The 27,334-nt window shown below is 36.0% G+C and overlaps 1 non-coding gene across 1 annotated transcript; it reads right to left on the bottom strand.

The window, feature by feature from the left end:
* Positions 1–16,367: 16,367 nt before the first annotated feature.
* Positions 16,368–16,528, bottom strand: LOC148829620 (U1 spliceosomal RNA). The gene has a single exon (XR_016091507.1). It is a non-coding gene; the product is annotated as a U1 spliceosomal RNA (small nuclear RNA).
* Between the last annotated feature and the right edge of the window lie 10,806 nt (positions 16,529–27,334).

Here is a 27,334-nt window from a genome sequence, read left to right on the forward strand (position 1 = left end):
TGATTTGCTGCCTTTTCTATAATGTTTGACATTCCTTTGCCACTTTTACAGTATTTGCTAGTCTTCTAATTTTGGTGTGAATTTCACTAGTATACTATGTTTAAATCTTGATTAGTAATTCATATTAAAAAAGCAGCATTGCTCCTCATACAGATTCCTGTGGTACTCCGTAAATTATATTACTCTAGTCCAGGGGTCAGCAAGCTTTCAGAATGTTTTTACTGTTTTGCATGCCATTTATTTTAATTACTTTTTAATGTTAATAATAGTCCTACTGAAATTTATATGAATAAAAATGATATTAAAATATAATAATATAACAAAATACATTAATATGTACATCTTGAAATTTGGGTGTGATCCTTTCCTTTGCACTTTTTACAACTTGGCTATGGGAGTGACAAAGAACTTACTTCACATACTGTACCTGTTCACAGACGTATGTTGATCTAAATGCTAAAAAAATCCCAAATTTTAGACATCAGTGGTTTGAAATCTCTGTGTATTTTCCTCAGGTTTAGGTCATTTTAAACATTGTCTCAAAAATAAATACAGTAGGTGTTTAAATGATAAAGTTAATCAAATGAATGAATTTAATCAAATTAAATGAAAAACGTCACAAATCACCCTCAACAAAATGCAAGAAGTTTGACATCTCTTTGTAGTTTCATTAAAACTCCATTAATACAATTCTAAAAAATGAAAATTGAGCACATATTGAACTTTGAGCTACCTTAACAGTGGTACATTTCAAAATCATCAACTCCCATCCACTGAAACACTGAAAAACCACACAGTTGGTATCAAAGCTGTCTGGTTTAATCAGGAAAGAAAACATTGGGACAAAACATTAGAAATCTGACAGAAAATTCAAATGACAGTTCCTGCATGTACACTATAAACTCAGCTACATGTATTGTACAATGTTTTGAAAGTTCTTAATGATGCTGGAAATAGTGTAAGGTTAAGGTGTCCTGAGAAAAAAAAAGACAGGATTTGCAAGAAATGCCTTTCACGTTTTGAGAAGACCCATAACAGTTTGACCTGCACCCTGCATACGGAGATTGAGTTCATAAATATGCATGGTGATGATGGCTAGAAACATCAGTTTTGCAGTTCAGAGTAATTTTGACCTTTTTCTGAGAAAAAGATCTTAATTGCATCAAGACAGTCCACAAAGTGTGCCAAAATCTTTCCATGACTTTACAATGTTTGACTTTACACTAAAGTATGAAAAATGTTATCAGCAGCATGGATTGCTAGGTTTCCTGTAAAAACAAATGATAGCTCCTAATGCAGTAAATAGACCAAGTGAATCAGTTTTTTCTACACAAAAGAGCTTTCATTGGGTAGCATATCTCAGAGAATTACAGACCAGTCAGGTATAGTTATTATTGTTTTTTTAACTTATTTTTTTCTGTCTTGACTTTTATTGCACACGCTGTTAAAAATCCCTTTGTGTGCCAATGATGGCACCTAATCTAGTCTGAGCATTCACTGCTTGTTTTTATCATTGCCTTTAATTTTGAGACTTAATCTTTTATGGGAATGAAAAATTAATCAAAATATTTTATCAAGAGCCTTTTTTAAAATCAATTTACCACATCACACCTTCTATTTGTATCCTTCACTGCCTTTTTAAAATAATTCCTGTTGACTATTCACTGGCATCCTCTTGCCAAACAGATGATCCTCTAGTTCAGTTCTAATTATCATTTCCACAGGTTTAATGTAATAGAAGTTAGACTTATTAGTCTATAATTACTTGGTTCAGTTCTCACCCTTTTTATTGGGGAGTACTACATCAGTAATGTTCCAGTCAATGAGTACTACCCCTGCCTAGAGAGACTACTGCAAGAGGTTTATTAAAGGCATGTGAATGGGATGTCACTTTTCCTTTTATACAACTGTTAGAATATTGGTGCATTAGAGATTTATGTTAAGTGTGCCTAGTAATTATTACATTTCTATTCTAATACTATTTAATATAGAACTTTATTTTTTGCAGCCTGGGGTATGTTAACAATCGCTTGCTTGGTAAAGCCCCAGGCTGAATATTGTAATTCTGTACTTCAGCCATTTCTCTTTCATCATCTAAAATTCCCCATTATTATCCATGAGACAATCTACTTTATCTTTTACAGTTCTTTTGTTCTTGTGATACTGAAAAACTTTATTTTTGCCCCCCGTTACCTATTTATCTTTCAAATATCTTTGACATACAGTTGCAAATGAACCACAATCTTTGAAAAGATTATATCAATACAGGCATTCCCTGTAGTACAGTAGGTGCTCTTGTTTAGGTTTCCTCTGATAAGAAAGCATTCATTACTTTCGTGTACCATTTAATTTTCTGCCGCTGACAGAATATATTGGTTTTTCCTAATGGATGTGAGAAATTTAAATCAAAAACAACTTTGTTTTTTGTGGTTTTGTTCCTGATTTCTTTACATGAGGCTGACTTCAACTTCTTTATGAATGTAGTGGTTTGTAGTATACTCCTAACACTATCCTTTTTGAAAATTTTTATGATGTCAGATATATAGTTTCTGAAGACCTCAAATTATATAGATCCATTACCTTTGCCTGAATTCTTTTTAATATATGGTGTACACTTCCCCCTCTTCCATCTTTCCTGTCTCTCTGGAACACTTTGTATTCACTTAAGTGGCATTCATCACCATCAGTCTTCTAGCCATGTTTCTATTATTCTAATTGCAACAAGATTGCATGCTAATGCATTTAGATGTAATCCATCATATCTGTACAGATGGTCTTTGATATAGAAAGGTTTCCAGTAGTGGAGAAAGCTGAAGCCTTCTTTAGCACATGCTCTCTGCCATCTGCTGTGTGTACAGATTAACATTTTTGGATGTTCACCTTTGCATTGTACAGACAGGATAATCAAGAAGATTATTGATTTGGTTCTACCCTTTCATTTGTTTAAAGGGACTCTGAATTTGCTTCATATGGAAATTGTGCTATTTGTGAACAATAACTGGGTCTTTGCCTACTTCTGTGAGAAGCCAGTGCACTCTTAGGAAAAGGTCACCTCCAGGGAGGCACCTTACTGTTGACTCAGGATGCTTGATGCATATTTCACTGGCAGTGTTCCTAAGAAAGTGGTTTTGGTATCTCTAGCAATGATTGAAGGTGTTGCAACTGATATTTGGACTTCGGGGCCTATGGTCAGGAGGTCCTGGGAGCTGCAGTCTGTTACCAGGTCTTGCAAACTTGTTTGCTAATGTAATGTTAGGTGGAGGAGTCTCTGGTAAGGCTTTATACTTTACTTCATTAGACCAACTGGACTAGTTTCTGTCTAGTATTGGTAGTCTGACAATTCAGATTGCATACCTTCACGAATGTGGAATTTGGTAGTTCCTCCATCTCCTGATGCTCTCGTTTTTTTCAGCTGCAACTTCAGTGTTTTTATATGAAGGAGGAATGGATTTTATACTTGTTCTCATTGTATTTCACCCAGTAAAAGTCTTTGAGGATGCTCAACATTTTGCAGATTTCACACATTGCAGGCTTGAGAGATTTTTAAATGGATAACTTAAGAATGGGAATCCAACCCTTGGATATTGACACAGGGTTTTAGTAGACCTCTAATTGTTTAGTACTGTATGTGCTCTGAATTCCCAAGTAAGCCACCTGTTTTAAATGTGGACTCCTCAAATAACTATGCGCAGTTATTTAAAATGGATGTTTTCTTCTTTAAGGATTTACGTACCCAAAAATGCAAACTATAAATTTACACATGGTATCTCTGAGAATTCTGGGGTTGAAAAACAGTGTACTTATACAAATCACAGATAAAGTCCAGCCCACCTATTAATGCACGGCTAGACACGCCTACTACATAATTTGCTGTTATGAAAAATGCTAACTATGATATGATTGAAATTAACAGAAGTACAAAAACTACACAAATTTAGAAAGAGGCACACAATAGTTCATTCGCCTTCTAATATTTAATCTAAATGACATTCATTGGTGTGTAAAATATCCTTTTGTTGTTTAGAAACAGTTTTTTTTTTCTTTACTTGGATCTGACTGTACCACAAAGTTACATACAGCACATGTACTGGTAAAAAAAGTCTTTTTTATGTTTGAAAAATTGAACTGCATTTAATATTATGGGTTATTTTGTTTAATTAGAGGCACATTGATAACTTAAATAGATTAATATAAATACATCAGAGAAACAACATCCCTTCCCCAGAAATTGTGTGAGATCTCCCAAAAGTCTAAGTGGGACATTATGGATGTTTAACATTCAGCAAAGCAATGCCATTAACATTCCCCCCATCACCGGTGATACCCAACAGAAATCACCTCATCACCCCTCTGTCAGCAGAGACATGCTGTGCAATCCTGGCCTTGGATATTAATGTTTTTCACTCAGGATCTCAGAAGTATACACACAGTGCTCTGAAATGCTTATACTGTTAATTTTGTACAGATTTACTGCTCAGCAAAATAATTTGAAAGACAGAGCATTTGTGAGAGAAACAATTTTTTAGCACGTTCCTGATTAACAATAAATATACATGTTTAGCAGCATTAGTTTTATGCTATGTTTTAGATATGTCCAGTCGCAACAAAACAGCTAGGGATAGTGTTCCTCTTCATTATACAATATGCAATTAATTTTATCTTCCAAATTTACGTTCTTTACTTGTTTTAACTAATTTTTTCCATTTTTAATTGTGGAGATTTTTTTGTCATTGTGCACTTGCAAAAACCTGCAAAAATTGGATGTTCATTTATTAAAATGCACATTTAAATAAAATAAACTTAATCCAGTACAGGGTCATGGGGGAAGCCAGGGTTTAACCTGGCAAGCAATGAGCGCAAGTGTTACGAAGCGTAGTTTAAGACACTATGCAGAAGGTATAATCCAGAAATGACTGGAAAAGGGCTACGAGGAAAACACAGTTAGGAAAGGAAGGGATGGCGAACAGGGGGCGGTGCCGACAGTGGTCGGGTGCAAGGGGGGAGTGCAGGCAAACAAGTCCGGGGAAGTCCAATCGGGAAGTCCGGGCTCAGTTCAAAATCCAAAGCCGGGTGATCCATCCAAGACATGACGAACACAGTTAAAATCCAGAACAGGACAGGAGGTTAAAACAGGCTGCTGAGACCAGGTGCTCCAAGCCCCGGACTCAGCAGGTCGGGACGCCAATCGGAAGCCTATGCCTTCAAGCCGCGGATGTAGGGCAACTGAAAGTTAGGCTTGACTCCGGGCGTCCGTCTTCCTATGCAGAGCACCAAGGTTCCAGAGCACCGGGTTCAAATAAAGAATGGAACAAGGGGGCAGGTGAACGTGATAACGAACTTAGCAATGAAGGGTCGGAGAGCCCTCTAGAGGAGGGATGACGATCGTGACAGCAAGGTGGAATATCACTGCGAGGCAGCAATGCGAAACACTGTGCTACCATGCCACAATGTATTATATTTTTATTTATCATTTTCAAATACAATTTCAAAATCTAGGAGCAAAGAAGCTCAAAGATAAAAAAGCTAAAAGTTGTGTGTCTTAGAACATCTCTAAAAATGTATTCAGTCGTAGGCATGAGGGCAGTTATTTAGACATTGCATGTTACTTTATTACTGGTAGAACTATTGGCTTTTGGCCTCAGTGTTTGAGATCCCTCTGCCCTCCATGCTCTGGGAGAAGGGCAATACGCTGACCTTCCACTTGTCTGTGGAAGACAAAACAGCACATCACAGATTGTTTAGGTATGTTTAAACATAATCCTTGATATTAATTGGAAGACATAGTTAATTATTAAATGAGTGTTAGGTTCTCTACTGATGTGATGATACATATAGCAAGCTGAAGATATTTATAGTATATAACAAATATACTTGAGTGATTTATGTTGTACTGTATGATGTTTTACTGGGCTCCCTACCTAAAATATTTTTGTTTTACTTCTTATACTTAGACTGCCTAATTCAAAATGAGTAAGAATGAAATGTAATAAGAGTGCAGTTACAGTATATCTATATCTAAACTATAGAAACCAAAATCTGTATTAAAAAAAACACATACAGTAGGTTTTGTTGTAATACTGTATTTGATAACCTGTTAGGCTTCATTCAGAGTGCACATTTCTTTCATTTATTTTGCACCTGTTATACTTCCAGAATACAAATCAGAGATTTTATAAGCCTAGAAAACAGCTGCCAAGCATTAAGATGTTTTAAGTGTCCAAGTCAAAAGATCAAAAGGTAGAAAGCCAATCCAGGCCTTGTGATAAACATTCCAGTCATTTCAGCTGGCTTCTGATACTAACCACAAATGCAATGATTGCTGGGAGTAGCATATGTGTCATAAAGCCACAGGTCCATCCTATATTTAGAGACCAGTTATTTATATATATATATTTTAAGGCAATTCATTATTCAAAACTGGGAGATGATGAGCACAATATTTTATAAATCACTGTTTTTCTTCTTTCTATTCCATATTTTTTAAAGGGCCTAGATTTTTAGTCCTTTTTTTCTGCTATGTTACTGTTCACCAGCAAAAAATAGTTTTAGATTGTTTTCCAATGCTGGTTTTAAAATGTTGGACTGTGCTAAAGGCGTCTTTTTCTTAATTTAGCATGAAAGTCCTAAAAGTCAATAATGGTACAATGTAAAATATATGCTAATGGAATCACCTCATGGAATTTCAGCTATGTTTTCAATAGCTTATATAAACATGCAGTCCAAGCATTTACAGACTGGTATCCCCCTGACAGGGGGTCATGAGTTCTGTGTAGCAATGTCATGACTGTGATATATTGCAGCTTTTTTCATTTCAGGTTACATATGCAGTCATAAGTATATTCCTATCCAAAAGTTTGCAAATAAATATCAAATAGAGCTAGATTTGATTATTGTGCTCCACTTAAGCTGTGGTACCTTAAATACATTGACTTGCTAAATTAATTATGAGTTAAAAAGCAATATCATAATTGTTCAGTCATAACAGGTGATTTCACAGTCAAGACTGCAAAGCACTCATGGGCTACAATTGGTATGAAGATCTGGTCAAGATAAATAAGTACCTTAATTGCATGTTTATTTATAAAGTTACCAAATGTGGTTTCAGATCTCAGAGTGCAATCTTTTAGGGGGCGGTGAGAGTTGAAATCTTGGATTGGATACTGCTATTTCTCCCAAGCATGGCACTTCACTGCAGTATTCTCCAGTTCATCAGAACAAATGCAAGTTTGTTCTCTATTGACTGATCTGTTTAAAGGACTAAATAGAAATATACAAGAACATGACTTTGTGTGTCCAGAAAAATAGACACCACCCTGTGATTTCGCAAAGAGGAACAAATGATTTTACATTAAGTCAATATTCGTCTGAAATGCTTACTTAGATAGCAAACACAACCCAGACATAAAACTAATTGAATAGAAAACAATTGCAAGTGTGATTGATCTTTTTAGTTGATGTTTACAACTCACACTTGAATATTTTAGCACTACTAAGCTGAATACCTTGCAACATAAATAGACTAAATGTGGCACAGCCTAACACATAGTTACTCTAACACAACAGTGATTATATACCACAGAGATTAAACTATTATGCTACATAAAGTTTACAATTAGAGGTAAAAGTACAGTACTGACTAATAGATAAGCAACTCTTCCTCGAAGCATTATAATAAGAAACTCACTTAAATTGAAATGATAAAAGCGTTGTTCATGTTTGTTTCTAAAACTATTTAGAAAATATGTTACCTGCTTAAGTTGCCCATTAAAACCTGATACTGAATAAACTAAAAAAAAACAAGAACACAGAATAAAGAAGAATTAACATTATAAATTAGAAAAAACCAAGTTTTTTTTTTCTTTGAACCAAAGTTCAAAGTGCAGCAAGAATTTCCCATGCAATTTTGGCGATAATTGTACTATTCAGTAAGGAGTCCTGTTTTTCTATGGTGATGTTTTGGCTGCTTTTACTTCAATTTTTTGTCAGCATTTATCAGTATTTTGTGACCACTATATCCATGGTATCAAATACTTAAAAGAGCATTCATAGATCTTAACTGTAGACTTTCTGACCTCAGTACATTGATCCAATACATCGTGAGTGAGCATCTAAGGACACCAGGTTCCTCCTGAATGATATGATCGGTGCTTTAGGAAATTATGTGTAATTTTCTATCCTGCTACATCTAACATACACTTTTCTTGTATACATATTAAACATTCACCTAATATCTAATACGAGTTATTAACAATGATGAAGGTTTTTAATTCAGAATCTACAAAAGCTTTTTTATCTTGCCACCACTATCATTATAATCTATTAATGCAATTATAATTATGAAACTCAAGGTCATCTAGTTAATGGAAATCCTTGTATGTTCAATTTCTTTACACTTTTACAAGGCTTGCTTTGTGTATCTATCAGAGATATATATATAAAAGGATCAAAGCTACGGTATGCACAGCAATTTTAAAGGAGAATGTCAATCAATAGATTTTATTTTTATATAGTGCCTTTCAATCCAGAGCATTATCAGGATACTTCACATAAATTACACATACAAAGAGTAGTAAACAAAACATACAATGGAACCTTATAAAAAGTTAAATTAAAAGAGAGAACTAGATAATTAGCTCAAGGCCATTGAAAACTAGTATGTTATGAGGTGTGATTTAAAAAATTGAGTAAAACATCCTTGTTATTCAAGTTTTCTTTATTTTTATTTTAAAAAATTAACAAATAAACAAAAAGAATACAATTAAAACAACTATGCAAAAAGGAGAAAACAAAAGAAAAGGAAATTACATGTATAGTATCTGTCCTGGCTGACAAGACAGGAGTTTTTTCATTAGCACAGAGTACCCTTAAATACATCTTCTCCAAAACAATAGTTTCTGTAAGAGAATGAAACCAAGAGGTTCCTAACTCTCTACTCTGCCAGCAAAGAAGGATCTTTGGATGCAGTCAGGCCTGGCAATAAAGAACATCATGCCTGAAGATTGATAGTAACCTGAGAGTTGGATTTGAGCAGGAGCAGTCTAGAACTCACTAACACCAACACTCGCAGTTGAGACTTCATCAGTAATGTACACCCAACACCCAACAGACTCTACAGCAGTCTTCATCTGTAATCATCGGTCTGGAGTGGTACAGTACCTTCTGTGTGCAAGCCTAAAACAGATTAGCTGATGTCCTACATTTTATCTGCTTCTAAAAATGTGTCAGTGTTATTAACACTCCCCGGACCATCAACTCAATCAGGAACCCCCACCACAACAATCGCATTTCTTTGGTGCTTCCCTACCACCCCAACACACTTCCTGTCCCCAGGACTATTAACGACAACTTTTCCATCCTACAGGATGATCCCTCCATCGGGGCCCTCTTTTCTGTCCGCCCCATCATCTCATATCGCCGATCACCTAATCTGCGCAACCTTCTTGTTCACAGCTCCCTTGACTGCCCTCAGCAACCATCCATACCAGGCACTTTCCCTTGCAACAGAGCTCGCTGTATCACCTGCAAGTACACATCTAACACCAAACTCATTCAAGGCCCCTCAGGACAATTCCGGATCACCCAGATGGCATCTTGTACCTCTAGCAACCTTATTTACTGAATCTCTTACAGTAAATGCCCAGCCATCTACATTGGAGATACAGGAAGGAGACTCGGAGACCGCTTCAGAGAACACGTCAGGGCTGTGAAGATTAGAGATCTCTCCAAGCCCATTGTTTCTCATTTCACCTCTGATGGCCACGACCACTCTAATCTCTCCATCTGTGTTCTCAAAGACGGTTTTCCGAACTCATACATCAGAAAGACTACCGAAACTAAAATTATCCTGCAACTAGGATCATACCTCCCCCCTTCTCTTAATGACAGACTACTCTTCTTCTAAATTTTCTCCATTCATTGGAAGTTTCATTTCACACCTCTGTACACCTATTCTGACTTCACACCTCTTGATTGGCCTCTCTTTCTGTCCCCTGCTCCCACCTCTCACTCCTCTTCTCTCCCAGCCTTTGTTCTCCCACTACATTACCTTTGCCTACTGCCTTGTCTCTCTCACACCTGAAGAAGGCTCCATGGCCAAAACGTTGTGTTTTCTTTTTTTTCAGCATGGAATAAACCTATTACTTGTTCCTTTGCAGCCTACGCATGCTGACGCAGCTACCCACCTGAACTAAAATGTGCAGTACCTTTATCCCAGTCATAAATATACAAATACTGTTCCATTTATCTATTTCTGAGTCATCTACTGTATGTCATTAGTATTAGCATTGAAAATACATAATACTGAAAATTTATATTAGATTTATATAAAATAATATTTTTGGTTTATGTTTTGTACTAACATTACACTTTTGTAAGTATCCTGTATTTTGAAGTAATGTACTTTTATTGTGAAAATAAAAGAAAAAAATATAAATAAAATCTGTAATGGGAATTATAAAGCAAGTCAGTTATAGTTAAGATCCTGCAATTCATCTATTGAGTAGCTGCACAATCAGTGTTTGCATGTAGACAAAATCATGCGTGTGTTCAGTGGATATTGGCATGTATTTTTTCTATGTATTCCCGTCTATTTTTTATTTTCTTTTGCCAGAAGTAATACAGGGATATTAATGTTAAATAGCAGTGAGTCAACTGGTTATTAAATCCAAATACGAGATACATTTTGAAAAATATTGTTAAGGTACTGTTGCAAAAAATAGCAATAAAAATGTATCCGTGTTCCAAAATTCCAGGATGATAACATGGTTTCATAAACCAATGGTTTCTTAGGATCATCTGTCACTTCATACACTGCACAAATTGCACATTATCTGAGCCTCTGAGAACCCTTCAAACACAGATTTTATTTTAATTCTTGCATTAATATTATTCTGACTTTCTCTCAAGGTTCTGTCCCTTTCATTTGAAGATGAAAAGCTCTTGAAGTTATATCAAAATGCTGTAATCACAGAATGATTTTCAGTAACTTCTCACTAGGTGATCAAACAGAATGTTCAGCTCACTGGGTTGTAGAAGAACTCCTGCTGTGTTATCTAAATTTATATTTAGAAAATTTTTACACACAGTTCTTATTTTTTTTTAAAAAAGGAAAGCTATGTGAAGTTTTTCCTAAAATAACTCAAGAAGATCTACAATAGCAGCGTTGTGCTGTCTGTACTTATAATTATGGTCCATTGGTAAAGAAGAATTATGAATCATGTATGCAAATTAGCTTGTTTTAGAAGTGGTGCAGCTAATTCCAGCTGAAATACAATACATAGTTTTACTTTAAACCAAAACCTAAAATTATGTGGGAGGCTAACTACATAAAAGCTATGACATTGGAAATAGTAATGCTATATGCTTATAATTCAAATTGGACATAAAAGGAGTCTTTATATGGACTTTTTTAGGAAAAAACTAAATCTGATATTTAAAGTGTTTTTCCTTGATAAAAACAAAAACATTTACAAAATCAGAACAGATGACTTTTTACAGTTTTATGCCTTCTTTTCTCATCTTTCCTCAATTACTTAATGAACGGAAAATTAAGTCAGTCTTATGAATTTATAATGCCATAAAATACATTAAAGTTGAGCATATTTCCTTTATGGAATGCACTTTATGGTCTCCAAAATGTTATCACATCAGGAAGGAAGTTCAATTGTGATATGAAGTCATCTTGTAAATGAACTAATTACTGTTTTCACATTTTTTTCACTGTTGGTTTTAACCCATACCTTCAATTATCTTCAGACATAGCTGTCACACTGTATGAAAACCGTAATAGAAGAAAGAGTGGTAAAATCTTTATGTTAGTTTTAAGATGCCTTATTTTTACATGGGAGTAATGTGAAAAAGCTTTTGTCAGCATTAAGGCTAATCAATGCGTTGATTTTACCTCTCTGAAAAACAATCCTGTGCTCTCTAGGCTTTGCTCTCCAGCATCAGGAAAAAGAAAACATTATAGTACTTTATGATCTGTCTTTTCAACTGTTCCCACACATTGCAGTGTGCAAAAATATTCCTACAGATCCCCATGGCACTTAGTCGTCAAATATATTGTGACTGGAAAAAAATGTGAGGCTTGTCTTTCTGGGTAACTCGCATATGGAATCCTATTTCATGCTTATTTCAGCTGTATAGAAATACATTTGAATTGAACAGTGCTAACAATATGCTGGTATAACAACCTCAAATACTTCAGTATACAGATTAATAAAAACAGAAAGGATCATGGAGGCATATGTTGTTTTTATGTTAGAACAAAAACAGTTAAATGTTAAAAATGATAAAGTTTAAACATTAATGATGTGATAGTCCCTTAGTTCAGAAAGGTCAAATGAAGACATTTATTCAACCACTCCCTAGTGTGTACTTAGCTACTGTAGGGTATGAGTATCCTTACCTTATGTATTAAAAGTAGCATGTGTGGAATGAATTCAAACAATCCAGTTCTAAACTGAGCATAATAATAACAATGATAAGACAGGGAGTCTTATCACGGCAGCTCAAGATCAGACACTGAACACTTGCTACCATCAGAGCAATATCCTCAAGATGGATGTGGATGGCAAATGCAGGTTGTGTCACCAACCAGAGGAGCATATCAGCCATATTGTTGCTGGATGGTCTATGCTAGCGCCAAAAGAATACAAGCATCGGCACAATAGAATAGCTAGCTACCCGCACTGGTCAATGCTTCCGGAGCTTGGCCTAATCACTGGTACAGCCTGAAAAAGTTGTGGAGATGGAGAACATCACCATCATGTTTGACATGGCTGTTAACAGCGATCGTACCATTGGAGCAAACCAACTGGACATCCTCCATGATCGGAGCAAGAAGCTATATTTTCTCATCGATATAGCTCTATCAGATGACGCGAATGTCTGTCTTAAGGAGGTCAAAAAACTAAGCAATTACAAGGACCTTGAGATTGAGATATCCTGCATGTGGAACACAAAGGCACATGTGATCCCCGTCGTAGTCTGAGCTCTCGGAACTACTCGACTCGGATTTCAAAAGTACCTCCATGAGCTGCCAGACAAAGTGGATGCGGCTCAGGTACAATAGACCGCTCTCCTTGGAACGGCCCATATACTCCGCAAAGTCCTGACCATCGGACAATAGCAGGACCTAAGGAATCCGGTGGATCCCTGGTCAATAGCAACCAGCAAACAAACTGAGAAGATAAAACTTTTATAATAATAAAAATAATATAAAGTACCTTTCCAAAATCCAAAGACACTGTACATCACGAATAAAGAAAAAGGCAAAATAACTGCAGTTAAGTCCTGTTCTGTGATGGACTGGTGTCCTGTCCAAAATGTACTCTGCCCTACACTCATTGTTTGCCGGGATAGACTCCGGCTCCCCTGCAACCCTGAACTGGAAGAAGTGGTAAGAAAATAGATAGATGAATGACTTGACAGTTCCCCTATGATCAAGTTTTGAAACAAAATAATTGTCCATATGCAAACATTATCTCTTAACTGATCTATATAGAAAATATAAATAACTAATGTCTTTTTCAAAAAAGAATTAGATTTAAATTAAAACTAATTGGCAGCGAGAGTGATTTTTTTTTAATGAAGCAAATTGACAATGTAAAAAACGTTAAAGTGTTGTTCCATCACTTGGATGAAACATTTTTAAACAATATCTCAGTATATACATACTGTATATGTACAGTAGTCAATCTAAAATTATTAAAATTCTGTTATTAGATTGTTAGGAAGCCACGATTGATAAAGGTTAGAGGGAAATTTGGCCAGGACAAATGGTCATACTGTATAGTGGTTAACTTTGTCTTAATCATTTTTTTTAGGAGTAATGGGTAAAAGCCATAATTTGTGCACATTTCAGAGTGCAGTGTACAGCTCCCTCACTACCTTCATCTTGGTACGTGGACCATCACAGTAAGTGATTAACTGTTTATTAATTGGGTGGGTATTTAAGGCAAAAGAATTAGTAACTCCATATTTCTAAAAATACTAGAAACCACAAAAGAACCACACAGATTTGTAATTTCTACCGTGCTGAAGCTGTATTAATTGCTGCAAGCACTGCGATTTCATCAAAATCATACGCACTAAGCAGTCAGTTTTCTTAATCTTAATGTCCAATTCATTAGACAGAAATATTCCATGCAGCCTCTGACAGTTATGTGTAATGATTCATATAAAAAGTTGAAGTATAAACCTTGTATCTGCCTTTTCAGGTTTTGGAAGTCTTGCTTAATGAAGTACCTTGGGAACTACATTTACTAAGTATATTTGTTCTAGGGCTTACAAGACTTGTATAGATGTACAACACCATAGAGGAGAGAAGACGTAACTACTTACTATTGTAATTGTGTAGTAGTGTACACTGACTGAGAGACTGTTTTATTAAACATACTGTATAATGTGAAACTAACCCATCAGAAGAGTCTGTGCTTTGCATGTATGTAATGGAATCTTGTAAATCATCAGATTGCTTAATTTGTGTTGTTCCACAGGTCAATTCTATTGCCAGGCCAGGTTATGACCAAGGACCTTAGAGCTATAAAAATAACTCCTTAGCAATGCTTACAAGAAAATAAAAAGGTTAAAAAGAAAAGACGGCCAGAGGCAATACATGTATGCTTGGACCATAAATGAGGGTGTATTTTTACATTCTTTGATATGTTATTTTTGGCTTCTTCAATAACATAACTTGAAATTCAGCACCTGCTTTTTTCTCTTTACCACCATGATCCTCCTAGATTTCTTTTAGATGCAATTTATTTTATGAGCTCTTTTCAACAAACTTTATGCTTTAATGAAAAGACATGCCATTAAGCACATTTTGATAACATTGACAGCCAAAGAGTCTCTAGTGCATCCAGACAATGACTTTCAAAGGCATAGTGATGCACACAAGAAGGCTCTATTACCCACTGTATGCAGCCTAGTCTTTGGAAGAGCATGAAAAGCCTGAATCAGCACATCTCAGATTAAGATCTGCTGGACTATATGCATTAAGTATGGGAACTGTACTATCATATTATATGCAGTATAATATATAATATACTAATTGCTCCTTAATGTTCTTGTTATACAGAAATAAATCTATACTATACATGTCCTATAAACAAGTTTGGTTTGACTTATTCCACTAATTCTCCTACACTATAATGTATGTTCTCAGCAATTTAAAGATATTCTAAACAACATGGGGCTCAGCAGTATTCCTCTAAGACTCTTGAATTGTAATTTTATATTACCATCAACAGTGTTTCCATCTGAATGTGCACTTCATGTTTTTTAAATATATAATTTTCGCCACCAAAGGCTAGAAAAGGACTCATTCTACTGTTGCATAATACAGCTAGCTTTATGTTTTGTAAGCAAAGTGCTGTGACTCCTTTTTAATGTCTGTATACTCTTGGAATCTTTCTGACGCACAGTGCTCTTTGACTTTCCATAACTCATGCCTCATTGAGTGCATTAACCACAGTGTTTGCAGATTTTTCTACTATGTGTTGACATTCCACTACCCCTCCTACTACTCCAATACTAGGACAGCCCTCTTATCCTCCTGTAACCTTCATATAAAATTTGTTTTAGTCTGTTTGATTTTTGTATTTATCTTGGTTTATTTTATATGTTGTTTAAATATTATTTGTTACGTATGTAAATGCCAAAGACTCCACAATACGATTTAACACGTGAGCCAGGAGAGGGCTGAATGTCACAGCAGGGATTATCATGAAACTAGTTCCTGTGTTATGGCAGCAGTGCTTAAAACATACTGTTTTCTGACAACGATCACCACCTTTAGTCTAGGCCATCTCAGGGATATTTCACGCAGGGATTTAAATCCTACATGTCTTTGTGATACATCAGACACCTCAATAGGAGAAGATGTTAAGGGAGAGGTTTATGCTCAATAAATTCACAAAATTTATGAAAACCATGAAAATCTTTTGGTGGTTAGACAGAGAAGAGAGAAAATGCATGTAGGCATTAATGTACAGTGAAGTTCCACTTTCTTACAGACTAATATTTTATTCACCTCTAACTTTCTTTACAGACATGTGAAAGTAAATATGATGATAGAGAGATAAGATCACTTTATTAGCCATATACAATTTCTTGTATTAGGAATTTGTCTTTTATGCATACCCCAACTTTCTCTCCATGAGACACACAGACAGGGAGAGAGAAACTTGGGGTCAGAGCACAGGATCAGCCATTTATACAGCACCCCTGGAGCAGTTGGGGTTAACGGCCTTGCTCAGGGGCCCAACGGAGTAGGATTCCTCTGCTGGCTGTGAGATACAAACCGGCAACCCTCCAGCCACAGGCACAGATCCTTAGCCACAGAGCCACTGCACCGCCCTGATCAGAGGAGAGTCCGAACAGTCCCCTCTAGCAGAAATTCTGCACTCAAGATTTCCACATTGAGAAGAGCCGCAGGGGTCAGCACAGCCAGAGTGCAATGGTTGAGCCTCCCCCCAGGCAAACCACCTGCATGATCATGGTATCGCCCCTGCCAGGTAAGTATTTAGTGTTTATGTTTCTAAAGTTCAAAATGTGAATTGATGTTGTTTCCTTATTAATACTTGCTGCTGTATGTGACAGTGTTGTACTGTAGTTGTTGTTTACAAATAGGATGACATTTGGGCTAAATATTCTAATTAATACAATATTTGTTGTTCTTCTGTGTGAATTATTTTTGAGGTCACCTCACAAATACCTCTCTTTTTACCTTCATACTGTGAGAATATTAGTAAACCCATTCCACTGAAGATATCTTCAATTGGTTACTAAAATCACTGTATCAGTGCTCAAAACGATACAGTATCGTGACAGGTACAAATCTTCTCAAAGTAAGTCCATGAAGTATTATTCAAGTATGCAGTATAATAAGCATGTTATCCATCATTAAATGGCAAGGTACTGTATACTGTATTTAAATTACTCTAATCTTTCTGTCTTACTCCATCTCAGAGATGTAATCACCACTTGGCCTACTTTTCCTCTACTGACCTGGAAAGGACCGTTAATGTGGAGTTAATAACATCTACAGTATATGGATTTACCTGAGCGAAGCCTAGTATATGTAGGTCAGAACATCAGTTGAATGCAACATATTGACATGATGTATAAAATAGGGACACTAACATAGCCATTTATTTTAACTTATATTTTCTATAATTATATATAATTTAATATTGAATTTTTAAAACAAAATTGTGTTTTTTCTTTGTTTAATTCACTCTTCATCCTGCAGTATACAGTTTATAGAATATTTAATTATACTTTGAATTTCTCAATTTGTAGGTATTGCTCTTGCTTGTATAGTTGAGCAGTATAACATAAAATGTTATAGTTCATATAAAATGAGTGAAAATATCAACAGAAAGGTATTAAAAACCTTGTCACGAAATTGTCAATGTACTGTATATGCCTTTTCATAGACTTTTGTCCCATCCAGGATGGCCAGTGCCCTATACTTAAGTGTAGAAAGCATGCAGCACTAAAATGTGTCACTGGAGAATGCAAATCACAAACAAGTTTATCAGGTTAACAGCAGTACTCCATGGAAAGCCCAATAGTTGCAGCACTAAATAACAAAGTTTCTTAATTAATGAAGTTTATAACATATGGTCAGGAGGAAGGTTAGATCCTAATAATCTTACATACTTCCGCTATGTATACAAGTCTCATACCCAGGTCTTGTCACGGATCTCAATAATCAGACACAAGCTCCTATCACATCCCTCAAATGCCAACACACATCCTAATTACCCAGTCTCGTCCCCTGTCCTGCACCACACTACCCGGCAACCCACTACATAAGGGCTTCTCACCTGCACTCCCATGCTCAGTATTGAGTTAAACCTCACAGAGCTTCCTTTGCTAAACCACAATACCTAGTAACCCTTTGTCTCGAGAAATCCTGACTACTTGACCCATACTTCCTCTAGACCACGAATATTGACAACGGGACTTGGCTAAGTAGACCCGGCTAACACTCTCCACTTAATCTCTCTCTCTTAAATCTTTTGCTAAGCACTGCATAGGGTCCAATCTTCTTTGTTGAGACAGTATCTGCAACTGCCTGCTCTTATCTGTGTAAGAGTGGTGACAGTCCCTCCTGTCCCTCATGCTTTATGGTTTTATATTATGCTCTCCTAATTCCGCTATACTTATGTACACCAAACATTTATTAGACATCAATAGTAACACTGTAAAGAATGGCTATCCTTCCACATCTACTGCTATGCCCTACCTAACCATTAAAGCACCTGTTCTGTCCTCATGGGATAGAATTGATCGGTAGTTAACTGAGAGCAGACTGGCTCTAGGCACCCACAAAGCATGCATGTGCTTGGAGTGGCAGATATCTGGGGCAGCCTTTACTGGAAAATTTCTCCAAAACACAAAAACATCTAATACTCAAGGAGGTGTCTGCCATGCTTAGTTCGAATGTATACTGATGGAAAAAAGAAACACAACATTTTCCGGAATGAGAATACTAGTTATAGCTTATGTACTTTCACAAAAAGTTGTCAATTTGTTTTAAGACCACTGACCAGCAATACAGCTTGTGCAGTGAGGCTTTGCAACTTGCCAATCACACGAAAGCTCGTTAGGTGCACTTTTACCCAACGAGGTCCAGGTGGAACAATGCCTGATCAGGTCACCTTTAAAAATACCTTAATTCAAAGCTTAGGAAACTGCAAGAAAAAGGCCACACTTTTCTGTGCATTCCATAATGCCTCCAATGTCACCAGAAGCAAGGGAGAGGGCCATTGGCATGCTGCATGCAGGCATGTCATGTGCCAGCGTTGCCAGACACTATGGAGTAAGCCACTCCACTGTGTCCCAACTGCAGAGAAGGTTTCAGCAGACCAGCAGGACAGATATCCATCCAAGATCCAGTCACCCTCAAGTGACCACACCAGAGCAGGACCGACACATCAGACTGGTCCATCTGAGATATCGTTTAAGATCTGCCACGTGTACTGCTGCTGAAGCTACTGGCAGACACAGTGCCCGCATCAGTGACAGGACATTGAGGCTCCAAGGTGCTGGCCTTAGAGCAAGGTGACCTGTCAGAGGCCCTCTGCTCACACCTCCTAGACATTACACCTGACTGGCTTGGGCCAGACAGAGGCTGAGAAGGACTCGTCAGCAGTGGCATCAGGTCCACTTCATGGATGAGTTACTCTTCAGCCTGTTTCAAGCAGAAGGGAGGGCCAGAGTATGGAGGAGGAGGTGCTGTGTCTCTTTTTTCCATCAGTATATTTGCGGCTACTATCTGAAGAGGTATCTATGTGGGTATTCTCTTTGTAGAAAGATAATCCTTTTAAATATTCCTGTGTATACATCTTCTCCGGTAAAGTTCAATTTAATTTCTCATTCCCTTTTGCAACCTTTATCCTACTGATATTTTCAGAAAATACAAATGTTTTTCATTTGTTGAATTACAACAAGTGAACGGTTCAATATCAATTACAATTGAATTAGTAACTAATACAATGTCACTGGGAATTTCCAATAATGACCAACATCTGCAACTTCCAAGAAAATTATATTCACCCCTCAAAATTTTATCTTTGAATGGGGGGAGGGGGGGTGGAAGAATTTATACTCCCCTTACATCCTCAGCTAAAATATTGAAAATAAATACTCAAACTGGTAGTCAGTGACACCAGCAGATCTTTTAAAGATGCTTTTTTATAATTTGGTGCAGTGCAAGCAATTTACAAATTGTTTAGTGGTTCAACACACTGTTGGGTACTGTTGGGCATGAAGAAGCATCTTGAACAAAAACTCATACTTAAACCTCTGAGTCAAACTATATGGGAAAGGAGAATTGACAATATTAGACCATTCCGATATTCATCAAGAGAGATTATTTCTTACGATCCTTCAACTCAACATTAAACATTGGCTCAGAAAATGAATCAGTTCGAATTTTCATGTTGTACTGTTATTTGGCATAACATTATTAATTAAATTTTTAAAGTAAATTTAGGCGGCAGGTTTATGCAGAAAATCACACGCATACAGTATTAGAAGCAAAGACGGTTTTAGATAAAATGCTAAAATATTTTAAAAAATATTGTTCAGTTGAAGGATTTGAAGAAACTATCCAAACTGTCCCCATTTGTTTTCAGAATTAGTATTAATTTCAACTGAAAGTACAGAAAAAATAGATTTTAACAAGATATTAAAAGACTACTGAAGTATGAAAAGTAGAAAAATTTGCTTTGTATATCTTTTAATTTTTGAGAAATTTGGTCCATGTAAGTATATAGTTTAACCCTAAATATATAAGTATAAATATTAACCCTATGTAATTGTGTACTTTAGTTAAAATAAATAAATATACCAGTAGAAATTTGTTTCACTTACTATAAAGTGCATGCATGGGTAGAAAACAACTAAAAATTTAGAGGGGTGTGGCCAAAAAATTGTTTGCTATGGGTGGCAGAAAACCATCATGTCTGAAGGCATGATTCCATTTTAATATCCTGTCAAAATATTAGTCATAAGAACAGCTACAAAAGGGAGGAAGCCATTTGGCCAGTCATAAGCTGCTGAGTCTTTTATAGTAAAAAAACAGAGTGATTTGTTTTGTGTCTTAGCTACAGTTACAACTTTTACCCCTGTAGAGAGAAGTCACAGTTCATCCCAATAAATTCTTTAGGTAAGTTTCTTAGAACAGCCATTAGGAGGGCAAAATATTTATATACTGTAACTGCATCTTTTCTGCGATGCTCTAACACGTGCATTTTTGAGGGGCTCTTCTCCAGTGAGTGATTATAAATGTCACATTTGTGAGAAGGACTCTTGGGCTAATATATGAATACAAAATGTGTATGTTATATAGTATAGAGGAATTCTTTTATCACTAACACAGAATGCAGTTTGGACTTTCCAGTTGCTCTGAAATGTCAAATAATCTTTCTGTAAACATTCCACATGACAATTGCTTGTCTCTTTATTTCCAGCAAGCACAGAACTTAACCCTTTCACACACAGATCAAATCCTACACTGTGCTTGTCTTTTAGTCATCATAATGAGAAGTGATATACACTCAAGGAAACATTTTATGAAGTGTCACAGTGACAAAAGTGAAAGTACAGCAACGGCTTGGGGACTCGGTTTGTGGACATAATGGCTAGAGATTTCTTGTTTTGTATCCGATTTCCTTTCCTTTTACACTCTTCCTGATGTCCTATTACAAACTGCACAGCAGACAGAAGTCTTCACAGAATTGACTGACACTGTTTGCCTAGACGCCCATCAACTACCATAGTGTCAGAAGTGACACATGAAATGAAATATGTGGAGGTGATGAGCCAGTGGGGAGCAGCTCTGAAAAAGAAGGACAGAAAGGAAACAAGAGAGGAAGGAAAGACAAAACACCAGGACACCTGTCAATCTGCATACCGACATTGTTTGCACATACATTACAGTAGCACAGGGTTGTTTATGTCTGCTTTCCCTGCATGATCTGCACACCTGGACATCCCTGCCAGGTATGGATGTAATGGTAGAAATGAGACAGTGACAGTGACTTAATGTTTTGAGTGCATTATGAAGTCTGTTTTACAAAGACACTGAGAGTGTTTTAGCATGTCTGTGGCTGCAATTAAAAAATAGGTTTGTTCATTTTTTATATCTTGGTTTAACATCTTGGTTTGCAAACTCTCACTGAGAATGTATGCAATCGAAGCATCAGAGGTTGTCAAACATGGTTATAAATTATAATTTTATTTTTAAGAACTGATTTAATCAAAACTGAATTATTTAACACAACCCTAATTAATTGTATTAGATTTAACTAGAGAATACTGTAATGTGTTAGGACAGGTAATCACTGTGAGATGAACTGCACATGTTTTCATGCTGTAGCTTCTCTCAGTCAGAGTTTGATATCACAGTAACTATGTTAAATGGGACAAAGATGCACTACAATCTATACAATATATTACAATAAATTACACAATGTTTTGCTCTATTTATATATAATCTAATCAGTGCTGTGGGAAATCAGAGGAGCAGGACACAGTCTTGTGCAGATTCAGTTTAATTGAGCTCAATAAGAACAGCAACACATGCTAGGTCTGCCCCACAGAACAGACACCCTGAAAGGGGTTTCCAACCCTTATACTGTATACAGTGTGGGCCGAGAAAGACGTTTGTTTTTTTATGGATATTTGTCATTTTATATGATATTTGATATGTAGTATAAGTTGAACTGCTTTGTCCTGCTTTAAGTCTTTTCCTTTGATATGTAGCAGACATTGATCTGCTTTATCCTGTTTATGGTATGTTTGTGGGTGTTGGTCCTGTCTTTTGTTATGTAGCGTATGTTGCTGGAGCTGCTAAAGCAAGTCAGCTTTATTACATTTTAGCATAACTTTTGTTGAAGGCTAAATTAACAGATCCCAGCAATACCTTCCACAATGTGGTTAAGCAGTAATATTGCAATGCTGGATATGATATTTACATTTCCCACTTCATGCTAACCAAATGGAAACATTTTTTAAAGGGAGATGCCTTTTAACTTGTGGATTTCAATTAAAAAAATAATAATTTCAATTAAAATATAAAAAAAGTTCTCTTTTAAAGCCTGGATTCTCTTTCAAGTCACTCTTCTGGTACTCTTTCTAAACTTAGATCCCCTGGATTCATTCTAATTTTTTTAGTATAATGAAGTAAGAAAACTCTCAAGACCAGTTGCTTCTCCTGTCTCTTTATGACACTCCACTGCCTCCTCCCTGTGTCTTCCTCTCTTCTGTTCTGGCCGCAAGGCAGGATACACACTGGACAGCGCAGGAGTCCATTTCAGGTTACACACACATTCCTACCGAAGTCAATTTTCCCCATCTAACTGACCAATGTGTTCTTGGGCAGATGGAGAAAACAGGAGCAACCAGAGGAAACGCATGAACACAGAAAAAAACATATCAAACCCACACAGATAGCACACCAGGATTTGAACCCAGGGCCTGAGAAGTGAAAAGCAGAAATGCTAACCACTATGCTGCCCCCATTTATTAAATATTTATCAAAATAGCTGATTTAATTATTTAACAGAGGTTTATTTTAACTTGAGTTAACATTTAGTGTCTTTTTTTTGTTCACCTGGATCTTTACCTATTATGAACTGTTTCAAGTGAGCCAGATCAGACAAAGATAGTCTATGCAAATATTCAGAAAAGGCCCATTATATCATCCTTTTAACATGGGGTGTTTTTCCTAGGAACTTCAAATGTTTTGCCTACCTACAAACCACAACAATTCCAAAAGCAACAATTCCAAAAGCATATTGTCAAGGGTTATCAAAACAAAATTTGTGCCCTGTTTTCATTAATACATAATGGAAGTACATTCTAAGTTTTTGTAGTTTTTTATAGTTTACAATAGCTTTTGTGAATTAACAGAGTGTACAAGAGTTAGAAAAAGTTAATTACATTTTGCACTACAGTATAATATTGTTCTTCCAAGTCTTCTTAACAGTCTTAAGCTACAAATGAGAGAATAAACTTCAGCTCATCAGACTAATTTGGTTACTAAGAGTGCTAAGTTAATTTATGCCTTGGGCAACAATTTAACCGGCACTTTTCATAACTTAAAAGCATGTACATAGGTTTTCGTAAAGAATCATTACATTTACAAACCGTACAACTCTGTGCTAAATTTTATCGTGATATCCAAAATGCAGTAGTCCCCTTTTTCTGAACTGTAATCCGAATTCTGGACAAATCACTTCCGTAGAAACATAGGAGTGTAACATTAACTATATATATTATATATACTGTGTATCACACTATGTTATATGGAAGTGAAATACACTACAACACAGGGCCACTATTTGTATTGTATAATAGTTCTTGGCATGATACATTTAGTTTCCATTTAATGTTCCAGTACACATTTTAAACTTCATGATTCCTTATTTTGCACTTTCTCTAATGTATTGGAAGTTATGTTCCAAATGTATCAATCACATACCATCATATTTTTCTTCAAGGACCTTCAACTTTTGTCTGGAGATTTCAAATTTCATTGTAACCAGTTCAAACATTCAAATCTACAGCATTCATGCTGAGAGATATGCAAGACAGACATCTTACCTATCCTTGAAGTTAGGTGCCATGCAGAAATTTAAATCAGTAAATAAATTGTCAAAATACATGTTGTAAGCATAGTGTGAAATAATGATCTCCTTACTAGATAAGTAAATCCATCCATCCAATTTCTAACTGCTTTATCCCAATTTCAGGGTAACTCTGAAAAGTCTAATTTAAAAGTCTAAGTCTTACAAACAAAGCACAATCACATGACCTGAAGAATATGGTTTTCAAAGCCTAGTTCGCCGAGTATCTCTGAAGGGGTGTTCTTCTCCACTAAATGCTTTCGTGACTGATTTTAGATTTTTAAATGGTGTGAGGCAGAAATTTATGAAGGATTCATTTTGTGAATAAGGAATCTTTTCGTCAGTTTCATCTACAGCAGAACCTCTCCTTTCCGTCTGTGACAAAGGAAAAATATGAAAGTGAAAAACTATTTCTCTAAAAAAATCTAAAAGGTGAAAAAAATTGAAAGGTGAAGTTTATAACTGGTGTTATAAAGTTTACTAGTTTAATCAGTGTAGCCTTTTATTGAATCCTTGCTAATCTCTTTGAAATTGTAACACATTAAGTCTTGTGTTTGTGAATAGTGGTTTCTGTTGAATCAAGGAGAACCCAAATTCTAAACTATCCTACTCAGACACTATCCCAGTATTTTGGAAATGTTTGTCTGTATTCGAATTGCAAATTCATTCCAAATGTAATAAATAAACTACAACATAGGTAGAGATCTTGCTTATTTTTTACAGAAATTCAAAACACTATGGCTACAGAGTCAAACATTCTTTGACCATAACTATACTGTTTTGAATGTCCTGGTAACTGTTACGGGAAACACTCAGACAGTTTTGCAACATATAACCTAATAATAAAAATAGATCATATTCTTTCACAGTGCTAATAAAAAGAGGTTGAGTCAAAGTACTAAATATCCTTCCTGACCAGGATACACTTCTTATAGGAACTCCTTTCTCTCCCAGATATTCTATTGTATTTTTGTTTGTATTCATTTCCACACCTTTAAAACACTTGAACTTGTAATAAAAACAATCCTGTTCTTTTGTGTTTAATCAAAGGTTAAAATAATCTATGGATTAGAATAGCAGAACAGTACCATTGAGAAAATTAAACAATTTATAAATCTAACAGAAAGACAAAACATACACAGATTAATATATCTAGGAAATATGATCAAATGGCATTCAGCATGAAAAAGAAGTCACTGTATAATCTATTGTTTTCATTATGTAGAATTATGACAGAATTTGAATTATTCGAATAAAGAAAAAATATTGTACTGATAATACAAAAATAAGAAAGTTCCTAAATCATATTTTGTAGATACTTTATTAATCCCGTGAGGGAAATTGCAGATTGTATTGCACATCCCTTCCACAAATCCTGTTTTCCCCTTAAATTGCTTATTAAAATACCCTATTATTTTCATTTTCTTCTTAAATATTTTATGATCTACAAAAATGAAACAATCAGTTTCTGATGACATTATATCACATGCAACTATTCCAATGTAGAAAGCACTGATGTAAGGAGCACCTGTTAAAATTACATCCATTATCTAACCATTTCATCCAGTACAGTATCACAGGGCAGACGTAGCTTATCCCATCAAGCAAGATACAGCTTGAGACAGGACAGGACACCAGTCCATCTCTCTGTTTAAATTAAAATAAAATGAAAAATAAAGGAATATGTGAATTTATTAAAATCTCATGATTTGGATTTTTCACTCTTGATTTTTGAAGCACAATTCAGACTAGTATCTCATAACTGTAGTGTATCCTTTAAAAAAAATTAAGATAGGCATTTGTCTTATTAGGAAACATCGGGCCTTCCAAGAATATTGAATTTCAGCATCATCATTGACACTCAGTCAATGTCTTTCTCCATTTCTTCAGATTTCCAATGCTAATTCTGTTCTCAAGCATCACTTGTGTGATAGCTACAGGCAAAGAAGGGTATGCAGACAAAAATTCACCATGACTTCAGATTGATAAAATATCTGTTTGATCTAGTCAAACAATATATGACCTCATTCTCTTTAATTCTATGCTTATTGAAGTATTTTCAAGTGGTTGTAACATCAGACAAATATCAAAATCTAAAGAAAGGGATTGTGGCTTTGGCATCTCCCAGAAGGCAGGAATGTTAACATTTTGGTGATGAACACTTGACATGTTATCCGTCAACCACAAAGAAAGCTCACAGCTCATCAGGAGAACAGAGAGACAATGAAGTGAGGGAGACACTGGCACAATTAAATGGGGAAGGCAACCCTATCGAGATGCTCTTACAGAAATCAGGTAAAATTGTCTCTAATGACTCAGGCTGATCACAGAATTGAAACAATTATTTTGGTAACCAAGAATTCACTTCCACAGCAATCTTAAAAATGATATATCAGTGTCAGATGTGCACAGTCATATTGTTATGTGCCTTTGCAGATTCTGGGTAATATTATGAGCTTTTCTATGCTTCTTAGGCATTGTGTGAGTATGCTAGTAATCAATTCTGTGACTTTGAAATGCAGAAAAACATGTAGTCACATTGTTGAGAAGCTATAGGCTGTCTTTACCCTGACGATGGCTTATTAATACAGTGTAGCCACTTTGTTAAGAGTACATACAGTATTTAGTCCTTCAGCTGATAGAACTAGTTATAGCTGAGGATTAAGATACAAACCTTTGCGTAACTGCACTATAACTACTGTTCCTTGTGCACTCCCTCTGTTTGTGGCTTAGGCTGCCACTGTGACAGGTCCCCTCTTCCCTGGTTGGTGTCCAGTCTGGTGTAATGTTTTCCCCCAACTCTCTACCTCAACTGCTTCAACCTGCAGCCTTGGTCACTCAGGGTCAGGCAACCCAGATCTTTTCAACCCCACTGGAATCTATATTGATTTCTGTAGCTACTCTTCCTGTCTCCAACTCAACCTCACCACATCCAATCATTGGAAGGAGTTTTCTCTCACCACTGTGGTCCTAGTTCTGTCTGCCCATGTGACAGAGGAGTCTGTCACGGGGTACAGATAGCACAGAAAATACAACATTCATACACCTTCCATTGAGCAGTTGCTAGATAAGTTCCTGAGGGTGCACACTCAGGGCTTGACTAGTAACTGCTATTACTTAATTTCATATACATTCACGTACATAAACATACCTAATTTCACATACATTCAAATACTTAAACACAG

The sequence above is a fragment of the Atractosteus spatula genome, chromosome 8, assembly GCF_055471065.1.
Source record: "Atractosteus spatula isolate fAtrSpa1 chromosome 8, fAtrSpa1.hap1, whole genome shotgun sequence".
NCBI classification, from domain to species: Eukaryota; Metazoa; Chordata; class Actinopteri; order Semionotiformes; family Lepisosteidae; genus Atractosteus; species Atractosteus spatula.